Source organism: Halichoerus grypus, chromosome 1, assembly GCF_964656455.1.
Source record: "Halichoerus grypus chromosome 1, mHalGry1.hap1.1, whole genome shotgun sequence".
NCBI lineage: Eukaryota > Metazoa > Chordata > Mammalia > Carnivora > Phocidae > Halichoerus > Halichoerus grypus.
In genome coordinates this window covers 173933561-173961551 of record NC_135712.1, presented here as the reverse complement: position 1 = coordinate 173961551, position 27991 = coordinate 173933561, and the positions used below count along the sequence as shown (strand labels likewise).

General features: G+C 37.3%; 1 pseudogene; it reads left to right on the top strand.

Moving 5' to 3' along the window:
- Positions 1-22502: 22502 nt before the first annotated feature.
- On the top strand, positions 22503-23097 carry LOC118540283 (rRNA-processing protein FCF1 homolog pseudogene; annotated as a pseudogene).
- The last annotated feature ends 4894 nt before the right edge of the window (positions 23098-27991 follow it).

The window sequence follows — 27991 nt, the reverse complement described above, 5'->3', positions numbered from 1 at the left end:
GCACAAAGGGCCTGTCTGAATGCTCCAAGTGCACTTAAAGCTTTAGCAGCCTGCAAAGCCCACATTAGTAGGAGGCAGGACATATTCTTTGCCCACTCTGATGGAGGTGCTAGAAATTCACATGACAGAGGTATTGAATGTTTAATTGTATTTTAGGGAGGGAATTAATTGGAAAGGCTAAACCAGTCTACCACTGTAGTAAGAGAAGTGTTAAAATTTAGTCTAAAACAATTGAACATTGTTATTGTTAATATTATTGATATTATTTTGGTTGATAACATTGTTATATTTCTATTTTCCCAAATGGCTTCCTTTTCCATCCTAATTATAGCATGTTTTTAATGACTCTCCTATTTTCTAGTTTCCCCTCCCTGCTAAAAGTCAAATCCAATATTAAGGACAAGGGGATTGTGTACTTTGTAATTTGTAATGCCCTAATTCTGAGTGCTTTTTCTAAAGGGTACAGGAGATATAAAAAGAACTTAGCCATACAGGCTCCAAGTAGGAGTTACAACCAAGGCTGCACATTTGAATCACCTGGGAGAGATTTTTTTAAATGCTAATACTAAAGAAGTCTGCCCCATACCAATTCTGTCAGACTCTCTGAGGTGAGATTCAGGCATTTTAACAAAATCTTCAAGGATTTGTATGTACATTAAAGTTTGAGAAGCACTGCTTTAAAGTCAAATGGCTTAAGGCTGATTTGACCACCTTTATGGGCCACACACAATGTTGCTTAACATTTCTAAGCTATTTCATCATTTAAAAAACTAGGATAATCATAACACATAACTCACATACTTGTTCAGTGATTATCAAATGCAATAATGGTTGTAAATCACAGTGGGAGATACATGAGTATTCAATAAATGGTATGTCTTACTAGTACTATTATCTCAATTTTGACATTGTCTATGACCTTGGCAAATTTGAGTTTCCACCAGGGGGAATTTTTCTTTTGTAAAATGATGAATGAGTAATTCTCTCATTTTCCTTTCAGCTATAACATTCAAAGATTTTCTGGTGTCACTTCAAAATTATTATTTCATCATTACAGAAATAGGTTATCTATTTGTATGCATGCACTATCATAAGAATTTAAAACAGTAAAGGAAATATATGACATCTCTTTCATTTGAGATATCTTTTGTGGTTGTTTTGGAATATTTGTTTATGGATTTGCCATGTTTAAATGTGGTTTGACAGAATGTCAAAGAGAAAGGAGCAGCTTCTATATTCTGGGTATATTAGTATGGGTTGTCTAGAGAAACAGAATCAATAAGGTGTGTGTGTGTGTGTATACATACATACATACCCACTTACATGTGTGTATATACGCATATATATACACATATATGTATATATGTGTGTGTATATTAATAAATATAGAGAGAGAGAAAGAAAGGATATTTATGATAAGGACATAAAAAATGAAGGGTATAAAGGACATAAAAAATGAAAGCTCGTGCAGTTATGGAAGCTCAGAAGTTCCACGATCTGCAGTCAGCAAACAAGGAGAGCCAATCATGTAAGGTCTAATTCTAGTCTGAAGTCCAAGACTGGAAAAGATCAGTATCCCAGCTTTATGGTAGTAAGGCAGAGAAAAGGAATTCTCCCTTACCCTACCTTTTTGTTCTATTCAGGCTTTGAACAGTTAGTGACCACTCACAGTGGGGAGGACAATCTGCTTTACTCAGCCTACTGATTCAAATGTTAATCTCATTGGAACATCCTCCACAGACACACCCAGAATAATGACGAACCAAACACCTGTGGCCTGTCAAGTTGATACTTAAAACTAGCCATCACACTATGTGACATCAGTAAATCAAATTTACTTCCTCTCTAAGTTTCTCAGTCTTCAAAAACCTGTCGAGTAACAATGGGGCACCTGGGTGGCTCAGCTGTTCAAGTGGCTGCCTTCAGCTCAGGTCATGATCTTGGGGTCCTGGAAACCAGCCCCGATGTGGGGCTCCCTACTCAGGGGGGAGCATGCTTCTCCCTCTCCCTCTGCCTCTACCTCTCCCCCTGTTTGTGTGCTTTCTCGCTCTGTCAAATAAAAAAATCTTTAAAAAAAAAAAAAACAACCTGTAGAGTAACACTGCTAATTTCAAGATCTATATGTTGTCTTATGTTGCAGGTTTTTTTTTCACTTATTATCCATTTCTGAACAAATGGCTTATTGAAAATTTTTGTCCAAGAAGGTAGTTGTTAGACATTCTATTTTCATGATGTTGTATGGTTTCCATATTAGGTTTGTCATTCTCCATTACATCAACATGGAACAGATTACTAACATTAATTAGTAATATATTTTTTACATAGTTATTATCTTAGTATTTATTACTATGCTTACCATGTTATGAATACATGTTAAGCATACCATGTTATGAATAATCAAATATACACATTACATCTAGAATGCAAACTTCCTAATGGCAGGGACCTTATCTCTCTAATCCCCCAACCTTGTACCAAAGGGTTTTGTGAATAGTAGGCATTTATTATTCCTTAAATGAATGGGTGCTCTTTTTAATTTTTCCAAAACTCTATGACTAAGAGGCCATCTTAATTCTCATTTCATTAGTAAGAAATTGTATCAATTCCTTATTATTACAGTAATGCTGTATAACATAATATCTCAATGGCATAAAATATGTGTTTATTTTCATGTGCTTGCAAGGCAGCTGGGACAGTTCATCTAGGTTAGATGGGGTAGGGACAGCTCCACTCCTCACATGTTGATCATGGAACTCAGGATCAAAGAGAAGCAGCTGCCTAGGATAAGATTTTCTCTTGGTGATGACAGAATGCAAGAGAGTAAGCAGAAACACACAAGGCCTCGTCAGACCTACATTCAGAAGTGGCACGTTGACCTCCACCTACATTTCTTTGGCTAGAACCAGCTACATGGTCAAGCTCAAAGTCAAGGGCAGGAGTTATACCCTCTATCCACAATTAGGCCATAACAGTAGTGTGGATATAGGGAGAACTGGAGGGAGAATTAGAACCAGCAATTTAATCTGCCTAAGAAATTGAGGCTAAGAAAGGTCATTTGATTTATCCAAAGTCATAGAGTTAGTAGGCCCTGGGGTCAAGATTTGACTCTAAATTGCTGGCTCCAGTGTTTTAAAACACTTCACTGTGCTTTGGTCAAGAAGTTGTAGTTACCATTCTTGGTAACTTGGTAAATATCATACATTTTCTCTCTCTCTCACTCTTTTGCATTGGGTTTAGTACAAAAAAATAACTAAATTAAAATACAATGCATTTATCACCTTGTTGAGTATGGGGATCATACAGCTGCAAAGGATTTAATTAAAAGTTGATGATTTAATAGGCAGCTTCCATCTATTGTTTACTCTAGAGGGTGAGATTCAATTTAAAATTGGGCTCCAAATTTCATTTTGGAACAGCATCCTTGTCATCGGCAGGCAGAAAATGTCCCAAAGGAAGCAGACACGTCCCTGAATAGACAGCACTGAATCAGACAGCCAAGAGCAGCTCAGAAGTTAAAACACAAAGATTTTATGTAGTTTGGTTCTATGGAGGGCTAGATATTCAGTTGTAGATATATAATTGCATATTTTTTTTACAAATTTGTCCCATGCCAGTTGTTCTCAATGTATATATCTTTCTTCAATAGGACAAAGTTTATATTCATAATATAAAATGACTTCATTTCTACTTAATGCAGTAAAACACTGGTTAATAAATATTGAGAAGCTAAAATCCTTTGTAATTTTTTTTGTCAACTACAGGTTGATAATGAGAAAGAAAGACTGGACCATTATTTAGGGTTAAAATCTCAGAATAGCATGAGGTTAGAACCTTGAGTTGATGTGGGAAATGTTCTTGCCTTTGAAGATGCTGTTAGTATTTCACTTAGCAGTACCTATACTTTTTTTTTTAAAGATTTTATTTATTTATTTGACAGAGAGAGAGACAGCGAGAGAGGGAACACAAGCAGGGGGAGTGGGAAAGGGAGAAGCAGGCTTCCTGCCGAGCCGGGAGCCCGATGTGGGACTCGATCCCGGGACTCCAGGATCATGACCTGAGCCGAAGGCAGTCGCTTAACCAACTGAGCCACCCAGGCGCCCCTAGCAGTACCTATACTTTATGGCAAATGCCCTCTGATTCATTGTCTGATACTGGTACACATTCATGAAATTGTTATTCCAGCTGCCGGGTCTGACTGAAACTAGAGACCGTTAACAACTCCTAGTAATGATTCTGGACCTCCTTTCTCACCATGAATGTCCTTAAATTATAGAGGGTTTGAGTATTGGGATAGAAATTTATCAACATATGCTTCTTCTCAAAAAGCAAAAATCTCATTAAATGTATGAAATTTGTTTGCATCAGTGTTTTGTTTGTAGATGTATATTTATATACATAGCTACATTTTTAGGTATATGGGTAGAGTACTACCACTACTTTAAAATTAGGACTTTATTTTCTCTGTAATTTAGTTTTAGCAAGTGTTTTTTTTATAGATTTTATTTATTAGAGAGAGAGAGAGAGAGAGCGCATTAGCATGTGCACAAGTGGTGGGGGGGGTTGGGCAGGGAGAGAAGCAGGCTCCCCGCTGAGCAGGGAACTAGGAGCTGGGCTCATCCCAGGACTCTGGGATCATGATCTGAACGTAAGGCAGATGCTTTAACCGACTAAGCCACCCAGGTGCCCCTAGTTTTGGCAAGTATTAAAATCAATAAGGAAAAAGTTGATTTTCTACAAACCTGAAACATAATTGTTCCCTAACAGTACCAGGGAAATGTCATATTATACTAGATGCAAAAGATAAAGACAGTGTCTTTTAAAAACAAGACAACCAGATTGTCATACCAGGCTATGTTCATTTCTGAAGGCTGCACGACCACTCACGATGGCCGTGGTTTGCCTCTGCTGACTGACCTCTATCATAATGAAAACTGTTCTATGGGCCAGATCATTGCTGGCAAGGCTGAAAATCATGTTTCCGTCTTTCTGTTAAGATTTAAAATCTCTAAATTTCCATCATTAGAGTGAACACTTTTAAATCTCTCCAAATAAAGAGTCCCTGAGTACGTAAAATCAGAGAATCAGAAAGAGCTCTGTGATGTTGTCATTACTGAACTGGTTTTAAATTGGTGTGGCACTGCTCTTAAACTTCTGTAGTTGTTTCAAGTGTTGGGGTCTACAATTTGAGTTTGACACAGGAGCCTCAGGCCTCCTATTGTGACCACCTCTCAAAATAGCCGAGGCAGCCTTTCAAAGCAGCCAGTTTTGCTTTCTCTTAAAAAATACAAAAGACTCCTACTCTCACAAGAGGAATACTAATCAAGCCAATAGCTATAAAAATGTCCAGAAAGAACATATAAATAGGAATGCAGAATGAACAATGAGGCCAAATAATCCTGGATTCATTACTTGATTCTGCCACTTACAAGTGGTTGACCCGGGCGCCTGGGTGGCTCAGTCGGTTAAGCGTCTGCCTTCAGCTCAGGTCATGATCTCAGGGTCCTGGGATCGAGTCCCGCATTGGGCTCCCTGCTCTGTGGGGAGCCTGCTTCTCCCTCTCCTCCCCACTTGTGCTCTCTCTCTCACTATCTCTGTCTCTCTCTCTCTCAAATAAATAAAAAATCTAAAAAAAAAAAGTGATGGACCCTTGGGCATTGTCAGTGTTTAGTTCCTCTTCTATTAAATGCATTATGAATTCTGTAAGTTAAACATTTATTGCACACTTTCTATACTGGGCTGTGTGCAGAGTTAATTGTAGGCATTTTGTTGTTTATTCTGTGCAGTAATCCTATAGGGTAGGCATTGCTACTTTGCTCACTGTTTATATGAAGAAACTGGCTTACAGAAGTTAAATAAGGTAGGATATAGCAGAGCAATAAAAACATGACAGTGCCTAGTATAATAATTGGTTCATAGTAGCTCAATACATACTAATTTCAGAGACTGACTTCTGTTTTTCCACTCCTTAAAATTCTTCCTAATCTGCTCATATTAATGTCAATCAGTCTGGATCTTGTAAAACTATGAATTCTTCCTCAGTTAACTCACTTGTGCTTGTGGACCTTACTATTCCAGCTACTTTCAGTTCTGAAGTGACAGATAAAAATTGCAACACTAGCCACCCTGCACGTTCAGATATTTATTGATCACTTAGGTATACCTATGTAAGGAAAACTCAGTGGTGCAAAAGTCAGTTGAGATCTTTGCTTTCATAGAAATTAACTCCAGCAGGGAAGATAAAAAATAAAGAAAAGTGGGTAATGAGTAAAATAAGCAAGACCAAGGGAAGTAACAGGGAGAGTGCTACTGTAGATATGTAGTCAGGGAAGACCTCTCTTCGGTGTTGTGTTAATTTGCTAGAGTTGCATAAAAAGCACAAATGAGTGAAAATGAGAATTTGTTTTATCACGATTCTGGAGGCTAGAAGTCCAAGATCAAGGTGTCGGAGGGTTGGTTTCTTTTCAGGATTGTGAGGGAAAACCTGTTCCATGCCTCTCACCTAGCTTCTGGTAGCCTCAGGCATTCCTTGGCTTGTAGATAGCGTTCTTCCTGTATCTTCACATTGTCTTCCCTCTAAGCATATCTCTGGTTCAAATTTCCCCCTTTTTATAAAGACTCAGTCATATTTTATTAGGACGCACCCTAATGACCTCCTCTTAACTTGACCATCCATCCACAAAGATCTAATTTTCGAATAGGGTCAAATTCACAGCTACTGGAGGTTAGAACATCAGCATACTTCGGGGGGGGGGGGGGGAAGACAATCTGACCCATAACAGGGTGTGAGATTTAAAGTATGTGCTAAGGGGTAAATAAGTGAACATCGAGTGGGGAACATGCCCGGTAGAAGAAGCATAAGAAGAGAATTCTCAATATTCGCCAAAAATATGTAGTAAAATGATCCCAGACCACTAATAATAACCCGAACTCAAAATTTTCCAGATGGCCGTCAACAGTAGAATGGATAGACTGTGATTTAGTCACACAGTAGAAAATGAAACCTCAGGAATTAGCAAACTATAGAGCATGGACCAAGTATCGCTCACTGCCTGTTTTTGTAGATAAAGTTTTATTGGAACACAGCTACTACATCCTTTCATTTACACATTGATTATGGTTATTTTGCCTTCACAATGGCAGACTTAAGTAGTTGTGAAAGAGACCATATGGCCCACAAACCTGAAAATATTTGCTATCTGTCTTGTGTGTGTGTGTGTGTGTGTGTGTGTGTGTGTGTGTGTGTGTATTCCTGGCTCCTGCTATACAGCAATGAAAATTGGCCATTTACAAATACAATAATATAAATGAACCCTGCAAACATAATCTTAGGCAGGAAAAGGCAAACACCAAGACTAGATAATATATGATCCCTTTTATATAAAATAAAATAAGTAAAGTAGTCGGTGTTGCTGTAATGACTGGAAAGGAGGTATTGATAAGGGGGCAAGGGGAGGGGGTAGTTCTGGGATGCCAGTAATGAATTCTATTTCTTTATCCAGGTGCTGGTTACGGGGCGGGGGTGGGGGACACGCTCAGTTTCGGTTCGTGAAAATTCATGTAGAGTGACAGTGAATACTCAATTTTCTGTCTCTCTATATAGTAAAAAGTATTAAAAAATGAATCCATGTTAAAATGAAGATTGCAAACTTTGCATATTCCTAAAACTAAAAAGAGTCAGGCTGCCCAGGTTATTTGAAACTTCAGCTATATTAAATTGAGACACTAATTTGTGATTGCTTTATTCTACCCAGGGCTGAATTAAAGGACTTTCTGCAATGATCAATGTGCTCTATTCTATGCTATACAATTCAGTAGCCAGTAGCCATGTGTGTTTATTAAACAACTCAAATGTCATTAAAGAGATTGAGCAAATGAAGTTTTTACTTTAATTAGTTAATTCTTTAATTAGTTTAATTTTACTTAGTTTTATATTCATTTGGCTTAATTTCACAGCATGTGGACAGTGGCTACAGTGTGGAAGGGCGCAGCGTCTCTACTGTATGACACAACTCTTGTTACCATCGTTCTTCCTCTCCACCCTGATCCATCCCGATGTCCCTACTCAGGCTCGTGCTGTGTAGCATTTAGAAAGATAAAAATCTCCATTTCCATCCTAGTCCCAATATGTGTTCACCTAATGCTTGAAATCTAAAATTGCTTTTCTTATTTGTACAAGTTTTATTTTGGTAGGGTACAAACTGAACGGCTGGTAAAGAGTGTAGATTTAATGGCTCTGCAGGATTATTAGCTGACACACTTGACTTTGAGATTATCTTGCCTATTATGACTTTATTAAGCTTTTTAATAGGATGTTGTTTTAATGTTGTGTGCCTGAAAAGATATAGGAAACAGAAAAAAAAATTACTTTCCAAATCAATTGTGCCCCCAATCGCTGTAGTGTTGATTTGAGGCATCTTCTCCTTGGTACTAAGAAAATAATAGACAGTGTATATTGAAAATAAAGTTATGGTGCTCAGAAAGGCAAAAGCAATCGAAAATCCTAAGCTTTAAGTGGGTAATATACCTCAAACCCACCTTTCAGGGACATGTTTTGGGTATTTTAATGACATTTTTAGATGTTTCATATTTTCAAAACACATGCAGTAATCATAAAAATAGTTCATTCAAACGTCATTTCTAATATAGACACATTTATAAAAGCAAGGGAATAGAGCTATTCAAATTTGGAAGAGCTTTGATAATCATGTTGTTACGAGGGTTTACTACTTACTTTGAAGTTGTCACTGTGAAGATACATTGCTGATTTAGTAGTTTTTATTAAATATATAAACTTTAAAGAAATCTAATAAATTATCATTTGCCTGGAATCCAAACAAACAATACTCAAATGAAATCACCTTTGGAACATTGTCTTTTGTTTGTCAGATTAAAAACAAAATAACAAAAAAAAGCTAAAAATTACCATGAATATATTGAAATAATTAACTCTTTGCAATATCATGGTGCTTTATAAACTTGTAAAACATACAGTGAAACATAGCAATCGGTTTGGCAGTTTTTTTCTGGTACTCTACATTATTTAAATGTGCTGTAAGGAAGGAAGATTAAAATGTTGCTATGTAAAGTTTCAGTTATAGATGTATTTTATTTTGCTTAAGTTTTTAAAAATCAGCCATTTCTTTTTTGTGATGCTCATCATACCAAAGAACTGTGTGTTTTGTTGAATTAATTGCCATCTCTTGAGCATCATGCCCCAAAAGGAATGTGGTGGGAGTGTGTATGCATTCACTTGGAAATCACATGTATGTATCTATGGTTTTATGTGCATGGTGAGTACTCTTTGTATTTTTATGTATGGTGGGAGAAAATGATGAATGGTCTGTCTCCAGAAATTCTGATATTGCTTATCTGTAGATGGAGAAGGGCTTCCCAGATGAACAGAAGCATTTTCTAGTATCAGCTTCAAATTCTCTGTCTGCATCTTCAAGCAAGCACACTTAGGTAGAAGAGATTAGGTGCAATTGGACCCCATTATGTAATCCATTAGTGATGCAAAATGGGTTAGTGGTATACTTCATTTTTTCTTTTGTGACCAATCAACTATTATAAACTGTTCGAAGAATGCTGGTGAATTTCTTAGAGCAAACATACGTGTCAAATATGTATCAGAGTCCAGGGATGGTAAGAATGTGCATGCATTGGTAAGCCAATTATAGCACTGATTTTTTTTTAACACATAGATTCCTGTATTTTCCTAGTGCCATCAAAGAACACACACGGTAATGCTATATAACATGATGATCCCTAGTTTACTACCTTTAATTGGAAGTGTCAAAATAAAATGGCAACGGTCATACCTTTGTTATATAATCCAGTATTTTTTCTTATTTTAGCAATCTGTTTCATTCAAGCATTTGGATATATGTTAAGACCTTTAGCCCAAATAAGTCAGTGAATTATTTAGGAAGATTGATTTGGGATGAGATCATTAAGAATGGGGAATTGAAATGTTCCATAAGGCAACATACTGAGAACATGCCATGTTCTGTAGAGAGCCATGTCTACTTTGTTTTCTGTATAAGTTAGTCAAAAACAGGGATGTTTTTCAGAACTGTTCCTTTCAGAGAGCAGAATTCCAAGCTTTCCTCTCTGATTGTGTCTTCATTTGAACTACTTCATACACTCCTTCCCCCTGGAATGGCTTGCCCTCTTCCCCTCACTTCTTCAAATTTTATCCACACCTCCATCTCAAGTGAATCCGACTGAAGGTGTTTTGTGGTCCTTTACCTTCTTGATCTCTTACTTGTATCATACATTTGGGGCACATAATCTATTTTGTGAATTATAGTGGATCAAGTTATTCTAGAAACATAAGATTTCTCTTGCATACTAAATTATGAAGTCTATTGAGATCTGAATATTGAAAGTGAATTTTATCTGATATGCATATAAGTTATTTGTTAATTTTTCTTTGCTAATCTCTATTTTATTTTTGCTAATCTCTATTTTATTTTTGCCCAAGAAGCTAAGTATGATCATGCAGTATTTATTTGTCCCTTTTCATAGCACCTGAATAGTGCTAGGATCATAGTAGCAATAAGTAAAAGTTCACAGTTAGTAATATTTCCATGGAGAGAAATGTAAGTAGGATATTAGCATAAAAATGTCTCCAGGCTTAATCTGTGAGAAGCCATTGAAACTAGCTTGACCCCGTGGGGAAATCTATGGCAAATTTGAAGTATTTGCACTGTGCAGAAAAGCCTAGTCCTCTTCTGCTGAATGGAGTGGTGAATTATTCACATAACCATCATATAACAACTTATTGACTTCAAGATTATAAACTACCCAATTAATGTTTTAAGCATTTCCCTTTATTTTAACACAAGTAAATTATTTAGGCAATGTTAAAATGTTTTATGCTTTGACTAATGAGTAGAGAAAGTGTATATCATATCTTATTTTAATTGGCTGTTTACCTTATCCTGTGAAAAATCATACATTTATTATTTCAGACATAATTAACTATGCATATACTCCCTGATAGATCTGTATGCCATTTTCACACGCAAATTAGTCATTAAGACACATAGCTGTGCAGATAATTGTTACTTAGAAAATGTCACTCTTCAATAAGGAGCTACATTTCCACCTAGAGGCAAAGCCAAATTTTTACCATATCTCTTTACTCCATGTCATCCTCTTGGTGCTATCTAAACAAGTCCTGTTACCAGTTTCTTAACATCTTACACTCTCAGTCAACAGATCCTGCAGGTATAAAATAGACCACCACAACCACAAGTTCATAGCAATAAACAAGTACCTCCTCAGTCAGGCTTTCTCTTTCAGAATTGTATGGACTCTCCTGGAATGGATTGACTCTAAAGCAATATCCCCATGTACCATCCTCATTATTTATTAGTCTAATCCATCCTATCACCTAAAGGAATGCCCTTTGAAAAAGTGGACCTTGACTGTCTCAGAAGTTAGGACTATTTCTCAGAGTTATATTAGTAGAGTATAAAATGAAAGGACACTTAGAACTTCTTTTATTATCTGTGTAGCACGTGAAGGTTTTATTTAGTTTATATATTCCTCACAAAATTATGAAATAGGCAGAAAATTTCTGTTTTCTGAAACACTCAGGCCAAAACCAGGTGTTCTAATGCCACTGTCTAGCTCTTAGGAAAATATAACCAGAAAATGAATCAATTTCACCACTAAAGAGCTCTAAAGAAAAGTATTCTGCAATCTCTTGAAGATACCTAATGAAAGAGGTTTCTTTCCTAGGGATCCTCACACTAGTTTCCCAAATTCAGAAGTGAATTAAAATAAGGATAATTTATATATACTCTTTTTTTTCTTAGATGAAAAATGCCTCTCTCTTGCCATAAAATAGGTAATACTCCATTAAGCTATTGTAGTTAAATTTCAAATGCCCAAAGTAAGCAACATAAATGTAAGCTGGCTGGGTATAATATAATAGAGAGTGCTGACATTTATAGTAAACTAGAGAAAACAAGTCTCATGAAAAATTTTTCACAGTTAAATTTCTTTTTTTTTTAAGATAACCATTCATGCATTTATTTTTTAATTCAATTAATTAACATATAGTGTATTATTAGTTTCAGAGTTAGAGTTCAGTAATTCATCAATTGTAATTAATAACCCAGTGCTCGTTACATTACATACCCTCCTTAATGCCCATCACCCTGTTACCGTTAAAAAACAAAACAAAACAAAACAACACTGTACAATTGTACTCCTTGTTATTTATCCAAATAAGTTGAAAATTTATGTCTAAATAAAACCTGCCCTCAGATATTTATAGCAGCTTTATTTATAATTGCCAGAATTTGGAAGCAACCAAGATGTCCTTTAGTATGTGAATGGATAAATAAAATATTGTACACCCAGACAATGGAATATTACTCAGTGCTAAAAAAAAAAAAAAAAATGAGCTGTAAGCTATGAAAAGACATGAAGGAATCCTAAATGCATATTTGTGAGTGAAAGAAACCAATCTGAAAAGGCCAGATACTATACGTTTCTAACTATATGACATTCTACATGAGGTAAAGCTATGTAGACAGAAAAAAATCGGTAATTGCCATGGATTAGGGGAGAGGGAAGGAAGAATAGGCAGAGCACAAAGTATTTTTAGGGCAGGGAAACTATTTTCTATGATACTGTTGTGGTAGATACATGTCATTAGAAATTTGTTAAAACCCAAAGAAAGTAAACCCTAAAGTAAACTATGGACTTTGGATGATTCTGGTGTGTCAGTGTAGCTTTGTCATTTGGAAAAAATGTTCCACTCTGGTCAAGGATGTTGGTAGGGGGAGAGGCTATGTATGTTGGGGGGGGCAGGGAGTATTTGGGAATTCACTCTAATTTCTGATCTCTTTTGCTGTGGACCTAAAATCCTCTAAAACGTAAAGTCTATTTAAGAGTTAAAAAAAAAAGAATCAAAACAAAATAGAGAAACACCAGCCACCAAAGAGAATCTGCAAACTCTCTGGCTTTCAACCACTAGCTAAAATCTAAATGAAGATTGCTTTCTGTTTTACCTCAGGATAGAAGAATCTTTCTCTTAGTTCTTGTAGTTAATATGTGTAAAATTATTAAAGATATATTTTATAGAATTTTAAAAACAATTTATAGGTAAAGTTACCAGTTGGGAGTATACTAAGTGACTTTGAAAACTATAATCATATATCTTTTTAAAATGAGGTTACCATAGATCAACATATATTTGCATATTCTCACTTTTAATTTATTTTTAACTCCTTTCTGTGTGTTCTTATGTTACCTTCTTCATCTTTGATTTATTTTTCTCTTTTTAATTGATTAGTTTGGTCTGGAGATCATCTTCTTCTACCACTTATATACATGTTGTATTGGATCCCTTTATCCAAAATCCAGTTCTTAGATTTAACAATACTATTTTTCATTTTTTAAAAAAAATGTTAGTTTTTGGCTTTCTCTTTATTGTTTTCTTTATTTTCTTTTTTTAAAAAGATTGATTTATTTGAGAGAGAGAGTGAGCACTTCTGCCTGCACAAGTAGGGGAGAGGCAGAGGGAGAGAATCTTCAAGCAGGCTCCCTGCTGAGTGCAGAGCCAGATGAGGGCTAGATCTTAGGACCCATAAGATCATGACCTGAGCCAAAACCAAGAGCCGGATGATCAACCTACTGAGCCACCCGGCACCTCTGTTTTCTTCTTTCTTTTAATTTTGTTTTCTTACTGTTTTTCCTTCCTTTTTTTTTTTTTTTTTTAAGATTTTATTTATTCATTTGTCAGAGTGCACAAGCACGGGGAGTGGCAGGCAAAGGGAGAAGCAGGCTCCCCGCTGAGTGAGGAGCCCTATGTGGGACTCAGTCCCAGGACCACGGGATCAGGACCTGAGCCAAAGGCAGATGTTTAACCAACTTAGCCACTCAGGCACCCCTTATTGTTTTTCTTCTTAAGCTGAATTCTTTATTTTTCATTCCTTTAACAATGAAAAAAATTTAAATCCAGAAGTAGTTCTCTGAATATAATTTTGGCTGCTGCTCCTATATTTTGATAATTATTGCTGTCAATATTACTGTTTTTAATGATTATAATATTTAAATTTGGAACCATTTTTGTATCCTCAGTCACTTGCAGAAAGTTTATAACTTTGTAACTTTTGAGAAAATGTTTGATGAATGGAGAAATTTCCAGTTTAGTTGTTGTATAAGTTCATATATAGACTTCCCAGACGTAGATGTTTCAAATAAAAATAAATAAATGAATACATTTGATGCCAGTGGGGAAGAGGATTTTTTTTTTTTTTGCTTTTTTAAACTACAAAAAAATTTTAAAGCAGTTAAATAATTTAATATCCATTAATTCCCCATATTTATTAAATCATATACTATGTGATACTTCTTAACAAAGTATTTACCATATAACAAGAATATAAATCAATAGGAAGCCATTTACTTTTATAATATCTTATATTGAAACTACCATCTAAATAGAAACTTCCTCTAAATACCTATTTTACCTTGCAAGAAATTCTGTTTTTAATAGTAAATCTAAAAATATATATATTTTAAATGTTTCTGAACATAAAATACATGAATCTGGAATTGTTAATTTTTGCAGGTGAATGGTAAGAAAATTGATGAGAGCTTTATCAGTGAGTACCTGGGCAGCAAAAACAAGCAAAGAAAGAGACAAAGTAGGGGCCAGGGGATGGGGAGAAGAGCTAACAGAAACTCACATGAAGAGAGCTGGTCTTTAATGGTCTCTGTTTTAGATGCACTCCCATATTGTATCACATTTTATGGACCCTGAAATTCTAATGTGAAGACATCTGTTTAACAGCTAATGAATCAAACAAATGATTCCCAGAGGGCTCTAAAAGCTCAAAGTTTGCCTTGCGATTTGTGTTAAATGATTTTAAGTAGATTTGTTATCTAAATGTAAGCACCTGTAAGAAGGCATGACAACTTGCATTTTGGGGGGACGTTTTTGCTCTCATGACCCCATGACCAAATTCTGTCTTCACCTCAAAGCCAACTGGACACTGGGACAACTGTAGAAAGAAAGCAAAACAGTTTTTTTTTTAAAGAACAGTTTTTACAATAATAATTTCCAAGGGCTTTCTACTACTCATTGGTCAGTGAACATTTTCTATAAAGGGCTAAATAAAAGTTATTGTCAGTTTTGCAGGTCATATGGTCTCTACCACAACTACGCAGCTTTGCCTCCTACCATGAAAGCAGCCACAGACAATATGTAAACAAATAATAGTAGCTATGTTTCAATAAAAAAAATTTTTTTTCAGTTTCTTTTTTTATTTTTATTTTTTAAAAATTTTATTATGTTATGTTAGTCACCATACAATACATCATTAGTTTTTGATGTGGTGATCCACGATCCATTGTTTTCATATAACACCCAGTGCTCCATGCAGTATGTGCCCTCCTTAATACCCATCACCGGGCTAACCAATCCCCCCTCCCTCCTCCCCTCTAAAACCCTGTTTGTCTCTCAGAGTCCATAGTGTCTCATGGTTCATCTCTCCCTCCAATTCCCCCCCCATTTTTCCCTTCCTTCTCCTAATGCCCTCCATGCTATTTGTTATGTTCCACATAAGTGAAACCATATTATAATTGACTTTCTCTGCTTGACTTACTTCCCTTAGCATAATCTCCTCCAGTCCCATCCATGTTGATGTAAAAGTTGGGTGTTCATCCTTTCTGATGGCTGAGTAATATTCTATTGTATATATGGACCACATCTTCTTTATCCATTTGTCTGTTGAAGGGCATCTTGGCTCTTTCCACAGTTTGGCTATTGCGGACATTGCTGCTATGAACATTAGGGTGCATATGGCCCTTTTCACTACATCTGTGTCTTTGGGGTAAATACCCAGGAGTGCAATTGCTGGGTCATAGGGTAGCTCTATTTTTAATTTTTTGAGGCACCTCCACTCTGTTTTCCAAAGTGGCTGTACCAACTTGCATTCCCACCAACAGTGTAAGAGGGTTCCCCTTTCTCCACAACCTCTCCAACATTTGTTGTTTTTTGACTTGTCCATTTTTGCCACTCTAACTGGTGTAAGGTGGTATCTCAATGTGGTTTTGATTTGAATTTCCCTGATGGCTAATGATGATGAACATTTTTTCATGTGTCTGTTAGCCATTTGTATGTCTTCTTCAGAGAAGTGTTTTTTCATATCTTCTGCCCACTTTTTGACTTGATTATTTGTTTTTTGGGTGTTGAGTTTGAGAAGTTCTTTATAGATCTTGGATACCAGCCCTTTATCTGTAGTGTCATTTGCAAATATCTTCTCCCATTCTGTGGGTTGCCTCTTTGTTTTGTTGACTCTTTCCTTTGCTGTGCAGAAGTTTTTTATCTTGATGAAGTCCCAAAAGTTCATTTTTGCTTTTGTTTCACTAGCTTTTGGAGATGTATCTTGAAAGAAGTTGCTGTGGCCGATGTCAAAGAGGTTACTGCCTATGTTCTCCTCTAGGATTTTGATGGATTCCTGTCTCACATTGAGGTCTCTCATCCACTTTGAGTTTATCTTTGTGAATGGTGTTAGAGAATGGCCGAGTTTCATTCTTCTGCCTGTGGCTGTCCAATTTTCCCAGCACCATTTATTGAAGAGACTATCTTTTTTCCATTGCATGTTTATTCCTGCTTTGTCAAAGATTATTTGACCATAGAGTTGAGGGTCCATTTCTGGGCTCTTTATTCTATTCCATTGGCCTATATGTCTGTTTTTGTGCCAGTACCATGCTGTCTTGGTGATCACAGCTTTGTAATATAGCTTGAAATCGGGCAACGTGATGCCCCCAGCTTTGTTTTTCTTTTTCAACATTTCCTTGGCGATTTGAGGTCTTTTCTGATTCCATACAAATTTTAGGATTGTTTGTTCCAGCACTTTGAAAAATGTGATTGGAATTTTGATCGGGATGGCGTTGAAGGTATAGATTGCTCTGGGTAGCATAGACATTTTAACAATGTTTATTCTTCCGATCCATGAGCATGGAATATTTTTCCATCTTTTTGTGTCTTCTTCAATTTCTTTCATGAGTGTACTGTAGTTCCTAGAGTATAGATCCTTTACCTCTTTGGTTAGGTTTATTCCGAGGTATCTTAGGGTTTTTGGTGCTATTGTAAATGGAATCGTTTCTCTAATTTCTCTTTCTACAGTTGCGTTGTTAGTGTATAAGAAAGCAACTGATTTCTGTGCATTGATTTTGTATCCTGCCACATTACTGAATTGCTGTATGAGTTCTAGTAATTTGGGGGTGGAGTCTTTTGGGTTTTCCACATAAAGTATCACGTCATCTGCGAAAAGAGAGAGTTTGACTTCTTCTTTGCCAATTTGAATACCTTTTATTTCTTTTTGTTGTCTGATTGCTGTTGCTAGGACTTCTAGTACTATGTTGAACAATAGTGGCAGGAGTGGGCATCCTTGACGTGTTCCTGATCTTAAGGGAAAGGCTCAGCTTTTCCCCATTGAGGATGATATTCGCTGTGGGTTTTTCATAGATGAATTTTATGAACTTGAATGTTCCCTCTATCCCTATACTCTGAAGAGTTTAAATCAGGAAAGGATGTTGTATTTTGTCAAGTGCTTTTTCTGCATCAATTGAGAGGACCATATGGTTCTTCTCCCTCCTCTTATTAATGTATTCTATCACATTGATTGATTTGCGAACGTTGAACCACACTTGCATCCCAGGGATAAATCCCACTTGGTCGTGGTAGATGATTCTTTTAATGTATTGTTGGATCCTATTAGCTAGGACTTTGTTGAGGATTTTGGAATCCATATTCATCAGGGATATTGGTCTGAAATTCTCCTTTTTGATGGGGTCTTTGCCTGGTTTGGGGAGTAAAGTAATGCTGGCCTCATAGAGTGAGTTTGGAAGTTTTCCTTCTGTTTCTATTTTTTGAAACAGCTTCAGTAGAATAGGTATTATTTCTTCTTTGAATGTTTGGTAGAATTCCCCAGGGAATCCATCAGGCCCTGGACTCCTGTTTTTTAGGAAGTTTTTGATCACTGCTTCAATCTCATTACTGGTTATTGGTCTATTCAGGTTGTCAGTTTCTTCCTGTTTCAGTCTTGGCAGCTTATAGGTTTCCAGGAAGGCCTCCATTTCATCCAGATTGCTCAGTTTATTGGCATATAGTTGTTGATAACTATTTCTAATAATTGTTTCTATTTCCTTGGTGTTAGTCGTGATCTCTCCCCTTTCATTCATAATTTTATTGATTTGGGTCCTTTCTCTTTTCTTTTGGATAAGTCTGGCCAGTGGTTTATCGATCTTATTAATTCTTTCAAAGAACCAATTTCTAGTTTCGTTGATCTGATCTACTGTGTATCTGGTTTCTAATTCGTTGATTTCTGCTCTAATTTTAATGATTTCTAATGCGTGGCTTAGGCGTCATTTGTTGCTTTTTCTCTAGTTCTTTAAGGTGTAGAGTTAGTTGGTGATTTCGGGATTTTTCTGTTTTTTTGAGTGAAGCTTGGATGGCTATGTATTTCCCCTTAGGACCACTTTTGCAGTATCCCTTGGGTTTTGGACTGATGTGTTTTCGTTCTCATTGATTTCCATGAATTGTTTAAGTTCTTCTTTGATTTCCTGGTTGACCCAATCATTCTTGAGCAGAGTGGTCTTTAGCTTCCAAGTGTTTGAATTTCTGCCAAGTTTTTCTTGTGATTGAGTTCCAGTTTTAACGCATTATGGTCTGAGAATATGCAGGGAATAATCTCAGTCTTTTGGTATCGGTTGAGACCTGATTTGTGACCCAGTATGTGGTCTATTCTGGAGAAAGTTCCATGTGCGCTTGAGAAGAATGAGTATTCTGTTGTTTTAGGGTGGAATGTTCTGTAAATATCTATGAGGTCCATCTGGTCCAGTGTATCATTCAAAGCTCTTGTTTCCTTGTTGATTTTCTGCTTAGATGATCTGTCCATTGCTGAGAGTGGAGTATTGAGGTCTCCTACAATTAACATTGTTATCAATATTACTCTTTATTTTGGTTAACAGTTGGCTTATGTAGATGGCTGCTCCCATGTTGGGGGCATAGATATTTACAATTGTTAGATCTTCTTGTTGGATAGACCCTTTAAGAATGATATAGTGTCCTTCTGTGTCTCTTATTACAGACTTTAGTTTAAAATCTAATTTGTCTGATATAAGAATTGCTACCCCAGCTTTCTTTTGAGGTCCGCTGGCATGGAAGATGGATCTCCATCCCTTCACTTTCAGTCTGGATGTATCTTTAGGTTCAAAATGAGTCTCTTGTAGACAGCATATGGATGGGTCCTGTCTTTTTATCCAGTCTGCAACCCTTTGCCATTTTATGGGAGCATTTAGGCCATTCACGTTGAGAGTGATTATTGAAAGATATGAATTAATTGTCATGTTGCCTGTGAAGATGTTGTTTTTATAGATTGTCCCTGTAAATTTCGGTTGTATATCACTCTTGGGGTCTTTCTCCTTTTATAGAACCCCTCTTAATATTTCTTGCAGGGCTGGCTTAGTGGTCACATATTCTTTCAGTTTCTGCTGGTCGTGGAAGCTCTGCATCTCTCCATACATTCTAAATGACAGTCTTGCCAGATAAAGTTTTCTTGGCTGCATGTTCTTCTCATTTAGTACCCTGAATATGTCTTGCCAGGCCTTTCTGGCTTGCCAGGTCTCTTTGGATAGGTCTGACGTTATTCTGATGTTCCTCCCTCTGTACGTAAGGAATCTCTTCCCCCTAACTGCCCTTAAGATGGTTTCCTTGGTTCTAAGATTTGCAAGTTTTACTATTACATGCTGGGGTGTTGGCCTGTTTTCCTTGATCTTGGGAGGGGTCCTCTCTGCCTCTAGGACGCAAATGTTTGTTTCATTCCCCAGATTAGGGAAGTTCTCAGCTACAATTTGCTCAAATACATCTCTCTCTCTCCACTCCCTCCGGGATTCCAATTATTCTGACATTGGAATGCTTCATGTTGTCACTTATTTCTCTGATTCTATTTTCATGGATTCTGAGTTGCTTTTCCCTGGCCTCCTCTTTTCCCTTTTTATCTATTATATTGTCTTCCAGGTCGCTTATTCATTCTTCTGCCTCACTTACCCTAGCTGTTAGATTATCTAGTTTGGATTGGATCTCATTGATAGCATTTTTAAGTTCTGCCAATTCAGCTTTCATTTTTGCCCTTAGAGACTCTATGTTGCCATTAATTGATTTCTCCATTCTAGCCATTGTCTTCACAATTGCTAGCCTGAATTCCATCTCTGACATCTTGGTTATATTTGCATCCATTTGTAAATCTGCGCATAAGTCATGATCTCTGAGTCTTTTCTATTTTGGGGGCTCCTCCTCCTAGTCATTCTGATGATGGGTGTTTGAGGGAATGTATAGAGTCCAAATTATTGACCAGAACCCAAGCAAGATGCACCTGTTTTCTTGGGACTTTAGGGTTGCTGGCCTCTTGTTTTCCCAGCCTGTCTTCTGGGGGAGGGGCCTGCCGTGCTGTTACTCAGGTAACCCTGTTTGGGCGGAGTTGCCCTGCCCCCCTGTGGCGGGGGATGGGCTCAGTGGGAATCAGTTTTTGGGGCTTTTGTTCTCTGGCAGCTTTCCGCATCTCTACCACGAGTCAGAGCAGAAGAGACCATTTCCAACCCTCTGCCTCAGAGTAGAGAGATCGCAGTCTGTTCTTCAGTGAGCTCTCCAGGCCACACTGTCTCTGTTACTGTCCGTGCTGCTATAAACTGCAGCGTTCTGGGTTGTGCGCCCCTCCTCAGTGACCCCAGTCCTGCCTCCAGGTCGGGGCACGTCTCTGCCATTTGTGCTTCTAAAACCGCCAGCCGCTCCCAATTCTCCTGCGCGACCCCCGCCACTCTGGGTTTCCGCCCCAGGGGCTGCCCTAAAGTCCTTTCCCCGCTTCTACCAGTCTGCAAGTCTGTGCCCCATCCCCAGCACGCAAGGCTGTCGCTCACCAGCGGTGTAGGATCCCCATGGCCAGGCACCCTCCCGCTGCCGTTTATCCTCTGAAATCTGCCTGCGGAATCAGGGCTCCCCGCTTCATACCTCAAAACCAACCACCTGCGATATTCTGTTTGTAGAGATCCAGATCTTCTTACATCTCAGGCTGATTTCGTGGGTGCTCAGAGTGGTCTGGCAGATATCCAGCTCAATTCTGGGGACCAATTGAAATAGGGTCCCCTACTCCTCCACCATTTTTCACCACCCCTCAAAAAAAAATTATTAAAAAAAAAAACAAACCTGGCAACAGGCTGGGTATGACCTATTTTTTCCCCAGTTTTAATACTGAAGATATTCAAGCATGTTAAAGCATTCTTTCTAAGATGTTTCAAGTAATTTATACAGCCCATCAGAGTTTATTTGGTCATTTTTGCTACCAATTATTTCCCACAAAAAATTGCATAATTATGTCTGTCTTAGCAAATTTCACATGTTTTTAAGAGGTAAATATGTGTGCCTTTGCAACCTATAACTATATTGGAAGCTCTGGATTGTTTTAAAACTCCCTCACTGTCATTATCTTAGCTTCTTTATCCCTATAAACAAAGATTGTAGTTCCTTCCCACAGTAAATAAATCTTAGTACAAGCACTAAACTCATAGTGCATGGGTTCAAATACAAACTCCATCACTTATAAGCTGTGAATTTAGGCAAGATGCTTATCTCTCCATGCCTGAGTTTTCTTGAGTGAAAACTGGTAATCATGATAATATGCTTCATAGTGTTGTCACAGGCTTAACTGTGATAATACCTAAAGTTCTTATAACAGTACCAGGGCACATAGTAAGTGCTTGATAAATATTAGGTATTACTCTTCTTATTAATTAAAACATTTAGTTTATATAGTACAGGACAAATATTGCACATGTAAATCAGTTTCTTTCCCCAGTTAAAAAAATCCATAGAAAGGAAATAAAAGATATCAATTAATTCATGGAACAAACATTTATTTTCTCACTTTAACTTTTTTTCCTATGATAGGAGGTCATTGGCTCCTGTGGATAATAACTTGAGCCCTTGGCTGAGAGTACCAGCCTGCCATTCCTGGCAGCCTGCCCTACAGATTTCTCACTTTCTTAGTCAGGGTCCGCCATCCCACAAGCCAATTGACTGCAGCAATGTATCTCCTCCTTGTTCTGCTTCTCCAATAGAACTCTGTCTGATTTGTGATTCACTGAGGACTTAGATGTACCAGTCTGGAGTTAGAGGAAGGATCTTGGTTAGACACAGAATTTGAGACTCATGGGCATGTAGATATTAAACATAGACCTTGAGAATGGATGCAATTTCCTGTGCAATGAGTAGAGATATGAAAAAATAAAAAGACTGAGGATGGAGCTGTGTGTGGGCAGGGGGGATGCTGAGAGGTTGAAATGAAAAAGAAGAATAAAGGAAGGAGTCTGAAGATTAGCCAGAGACATGGTTAAAGTGAGTCTAAAGGAAGTCAAGTCCTAGAAGCCAAATGAAAAAGTTGTTTTAAAGAGGAAGGACTAAGAAGTAAGAGTGTGGCATGAACAGGGGGAAGCAAAAGAAAGCAAGAATGTATGTGGCTGTGAAGTGAACGCTTAAGTCTCTGAAATCAGAGGCTTAAAGAGAAGGAAAGATTAAAACCTAAAAAGAAAAGAAATATCTCAGTCCACTCAAGGAAGGAGAAGTCCCCCAATATCCTTCCTGCTTATTCTTCCAATATAACACACAGCTGAGCCCACCTGACCACATCCTGGTTGATACCAACTTTATCCACCTTTCCATTAAACACAAACTTGCCTTAGTCCAGTCAGTGATGGGCCATCCATATGCCACGTGTATCCTTGCAGAAATGACTGTGTAATGGCTGTCATTGAGAAATGAGAGCAGAAGTATCATGTGGCTCTAAGGATTGCCAAGGATCCAAGATTTGAGCAATTACTGTAACACACAAAGAAACAAATGCAGACGACTGCTTAGTACAGAGAGTAACTCAGCACAGGTGTTATCTTGTGGTCACCAAGACCCTAAATAAAGGAAGGATCTGGAAGATCCCTGGAGTTCTCATCATATACGTTTCTAACCAGAGGTACAACATTGAGCAGATACCAGATGATTCTGGAGCCCTTCGGTTCTAATCCTTAGAAGATAGAGAGTTCCTCTGCCTTTACCAGCTTGTTTTGTTGCCCGTTCATAGAGTAGTACATGATAGCATGAATTATTCCACTTACCCATTTGCTCTGTTATGAGCTAGCTGAGTATGGTTAGATACACCCAGTTTTTGGTGTTGTTTTGAAATTGATATTTTGTATCATTTTAAACTTTATTGTATCTTTTTATAAATCAGATGATTGCTCACATAAAAATAAATAAGACTGATAACCTGAAGAATGAGAAAAATAATAAATGGTAAAGTGAAATATTTATGGATTAGGTCAGATCAAAATTATGGATTTCTTTTCTACACAGGACATCATGGACAAAATTAACAGTCTGGAAGAATATATTTTCAGGATCTAAAATGAAACAAGGTATTGCTATGTGGAATATATCAACCATACCTTCAAATCACCAACAATAACAACAAGAGACATTAAACTTGGTAAAGAAAAGGGAATAAAAATGTAATTTAATAAAAGGGAAAGTGTATATGAAGAGAGAGTCCATGTTTTTAGTAATTAGAAAAAATGGTTATTAAAATAATTGTGTGATATATTTTTATACCATCACATTGACAAAAATTAGAAAGTGAGAGAATTTTAGCTGCTGACCATGGGTGAAAATGGAACCATTTGGGCTTCTGCTGGTGAGATGTAAACTGGCACAGACTTTCTGGAGAGCAATCTATCAAATTTAATGAAATTAAATGTGCATTAATCTAATATCACTGCTGGTTTTACTCCCCACCCCCCAACCTAACAGCCTGAAGGAAGACTCATGCATAGAACCATATGGTGGCAAATACAGGATGCTCTTTTTAGCATTGTTTTACACAAGCAGAGAATTGAAAGCAGTCTAGATGTCCTGCAAAGGTGATAAATAAAATAAATACAGTGGATTCTTTCAGTGGAATATAATGCACTAGAAATAGTGAATGAGAGTTATATGCAGCTAAATGAATAAATACAAAAGGGAGAAAAAATTAAAAATGCTAGGTCAGTGTTCTCTATGTGAATTAAATCTGCATAAGAAGAACTATATTAAACTATACTGTGTTTTTTTTAAGGAAACTTACCGGTCTCAGGTCAGGTACTAAGCACTTTATAGTGCCTACTTGTGTGTGGATGAGGAGGATGGGTGAAGAGATGATAATGTTTCAAAATAATGGGAAGAATATTGCAGAGATGATGGTTATGGTTTCCCATGAATTTCAGAGTATCTGAAGTTAAAAAAAAAAAAAAGTTTAGGGCGCCTGGGTGGCTCAGTTGGTTAAGCGACTGCCTTCGGCTCAGGTCATGATCCTGGAGTCTCCGGATCGAGTCCCGCATCGGGCTCCCTGCTCAGCAGGGAGTCTGCTTCTCCCTCTGACCCTCCCCCCTCTCATGTGCTCTCTCTCGCTCTCTCAAATAAATAAATAAAATCTTTAAAAAAAAAAAAAAAAAAAAAAAAAAAGTTTAAAGAGCATACCCCCATAATCACCATTCCAAAGCTTCAGTCAGCATTATTTCTTTTTTTTTTTTTTTTTAAGATTTTATTTATTTATTTGACAGAGAGAGACACAGCCAGAGAGGGAACACAAGCAGGGGGAGTGGGAGAGGGAGAAGCAGGCTTCCCGCTGAGCAGGGAGCCCAATGCGGGGCTCGATCCCAGGACCCTGGGATCATGACCTGAGCCGAAGGCAGACGCTTAACAAGTGAGCCACCCAGGCGCCCAGCATTATTTCTTTGATTACTCAGTGTTCCCTTGTTGAAAATTGCAAGCAAAATGAACTTTCATTTGTTTTTCCTTGTTGGTAAAAGATTTCTCTGTTCAGCGAAGTAAGAAAAACAGGCTTCTCAGGAACCTCCATGCTGATCTGTGTTTACTCTCTGATCATTAAATGGTGTCTTACTCTTTCTAATTAAATTTTTCCCTAATGGAGTTGCCTTAGAGTAGGTCAACTGAAGTTCCTTTGATGTGATAAAGTAGGGATAAGCACATAAGTCTTTATATTCTTTTTAAGTTGCTATTGTTCACAACCTCAAATCTTCAAATGGCAAGTTTATGCATCTCTGTTTTCTTACTAAATAATTTATAATCTCAAGTATTATATGAAATTAATAAGTGAATAGGCAGCACTCTGGGGATGCAATCTCATAAAAAAATAGCGCCAATGGAGGTTCTTTTTCCAACTTATTATATTTCCAGTGTACAATAGCCTAGGCACGTTATGCTAAATTTGGCCCAAGAGGAAATGTAGTTTTCAAAATATTGACCAAATCAGAGAACTGTCATGTAACATTCCTTTCCTAGTGACCTCTAAAAGTGTTTTTTCCTAAACCCATTTGATTTGTGTTATTTGAAGTGCTGCTTCCTTCTTCTGGCCTTCTCTCTTAACTTTGTGACTGTCAAGGGGGGATTTGCTTTGAATGCCCGTACAAGTTGATTGATTAATACGGTGATATAGTCTAGGTCAGAAACTGCCACACAGTCTGATGTATTGATTGCACTATCAATTGAAATACTGAAATAACATTATGTAGAAAAACTGGGTAGATTTTTTTTTTTTTTAATCTGGACCCATAGTACTCTGAAAGCAATGAAGGTGGAGGGGACATCTGCCTTGAACTAGCATGTTTTACTTAATATGCAACAAAAGGAATGATACAGCTAACAGAAATTTTTATTTGATCAAGAAATATAGCCATCTGTAGGAGATTTCATAAGGCATGGCCCGAGCAGGAAATGTCTTCAGGCTCACATAAAATTAGGTCATTGTCCGATGTGCCTTCAAACAATTAGGATGTTAAAAACTAAATGTCCACTTTGGGAATCTAATTTTGGCTCTCTTATTATCCTGAAATACTGGAGGAGGGAGAATTTGTCTAGAAGAGGAAGAATGGAGCTTTCATTTGGGGGGAAAGAGAGCTATCAAGATGTCCACATTGACATACCAGTGACAGTAAGCAAAACAAGCCTTTGTTTCCACTAGGGCTAGCCTCCATTTCCGTGGTCAAAAGTTAATACCACACTGATTTCAAAATTTGATAGAAACCTTTTTGTAAGATGCAAGAAAGTTAAACAAATTGCCTCAAAGTCAAGAATATCTTTAACCAGAAATTATAGTGTCTATGTCTACCAATCTTTCTCCTCAGTTTTGACAGGAAGCAGAGAAACTAACTAACCAAGTGGAAAAAAACGTTTCCCTCTATTACTTATTTCATAAAAGAAAACATACGGTTTGAACTCTACTCATTTCACAATGATTTAAAACTCAGAATTGGAAAGAGGGCTCCCAGCTCCACACCATTCAGTTTTTGCTTTAGCAGATGAACACTTAGAGCCAAGCAAATATATCTAGGCTAGTTGTTTGTTTTTTTTTTCTTTTTTCAGATGTAGTACAGAGATGGAGTCCTATGGCACAAAAGAAATATAAGACAGCAGTGAATATATGTAAAACAAAAAACCGTAGAAATGCTGTGAATAAAGCAGGAAGAGATAGTCTATAGGCTGCTCTGCTCCTTCATTCTTGTCCCTCACGCAACCTCTGCCACCCTCCCCCACACAAATGAAACCTCAAGGTTTTTCTTTACATAACATAGTTTGCAAACCACTGGTCTACATTGTGCCCCAAAATATTCATTCCTATTTTCTCAAATGCTATGCATATTTTCCTAACTTAAATCTTAAATGACATAGAATCAGGATTCTTAGATTACAGAGAAAATCAAAGACATATATGGAGTTTTATTCTGCTAATCACCCCACAATCATTTTTGAATAGGTCTATGGCTTATACAAACCATGACATGGTATTTTTTTAGTTTTTTTCCCCCATGATACAGCAACCTATTTTGTCTACAAATCTTATTCAAATCAGCCTCCTGCACACTGTAGTTCTTGTCACAAAAGGTATCTTAATGTTCCCTTCAGACTTGGTGCCTGCAGAAGAGGCAGTCCCTCAGTCCCACAGCAGTTGGCTACTTATCTCTCATTCCCTAAAGGGTATTATCTGTATAGATACTGTATTTAGAATATCTACATACATCTACCTATCAATAGATTATATATATATACACACACACATTCATTTCTGAAGTTTTCATGACTATTTTGAGTATAAGTTTGAATTCTGTGACTGCAAGTTCTGACTTGGGAAGAAATACTATCCTTTATGGATATAAGAATTTAAAACTATGATATTAGGAGAGGAGTTTGTATTAGTTTCCTGTGGCTGCCACGACAAATGATCACAAAATTGGTGGCTTAAAACAATAGAAATATATTGCCTCATGATTCAGGATACTAGAAGGGTTAAGCCCAGATATTGGCAGAACCGTGTTTCCTCTGTGACCTCTTGGGGAGAATTTGTTCTTTGCCTCTTACAGCTGCCAGTAGATGGCCTGGCATTCAGCCTCACTCCGATCTCTGCCTCTATGGTCACTTTGTTTCTTCATCTTCTGTCTGTGTCTTCTCCTCTTCTGTCTCAAATCTCCCTCTATATTTCTCTTATGAGGACACTTGTCCTTGGATTTAGGGTCCACCCAGATAATCTAGATGATCTCCTCATCTCAAGATGTTTTTTTTTAAGACTTTATTTATTTATTTATTTGGGGATGGGGGAAGGAGCAGAGGAAGAGGGACAAGCAGACTCCATGCTGAGCACAGAGCCTGACGCGGGGCTCCATCCCATGACCCCAAGATCATGACCTGAGCTGAAATCAAGAGTTGGAGGCTGAACCAAGTGAGCCACCTAGGTGCCCCTCATCTCAAGATTTTTAATGTAATTACATCTATAAAGGCCCTGTATCTAAGTAAGGTAATATTTATAGGTACTAGAAATTAGAGCATGGATGTAACTTTTGGGTAAATTGTATTTAACTAATTTCTCAC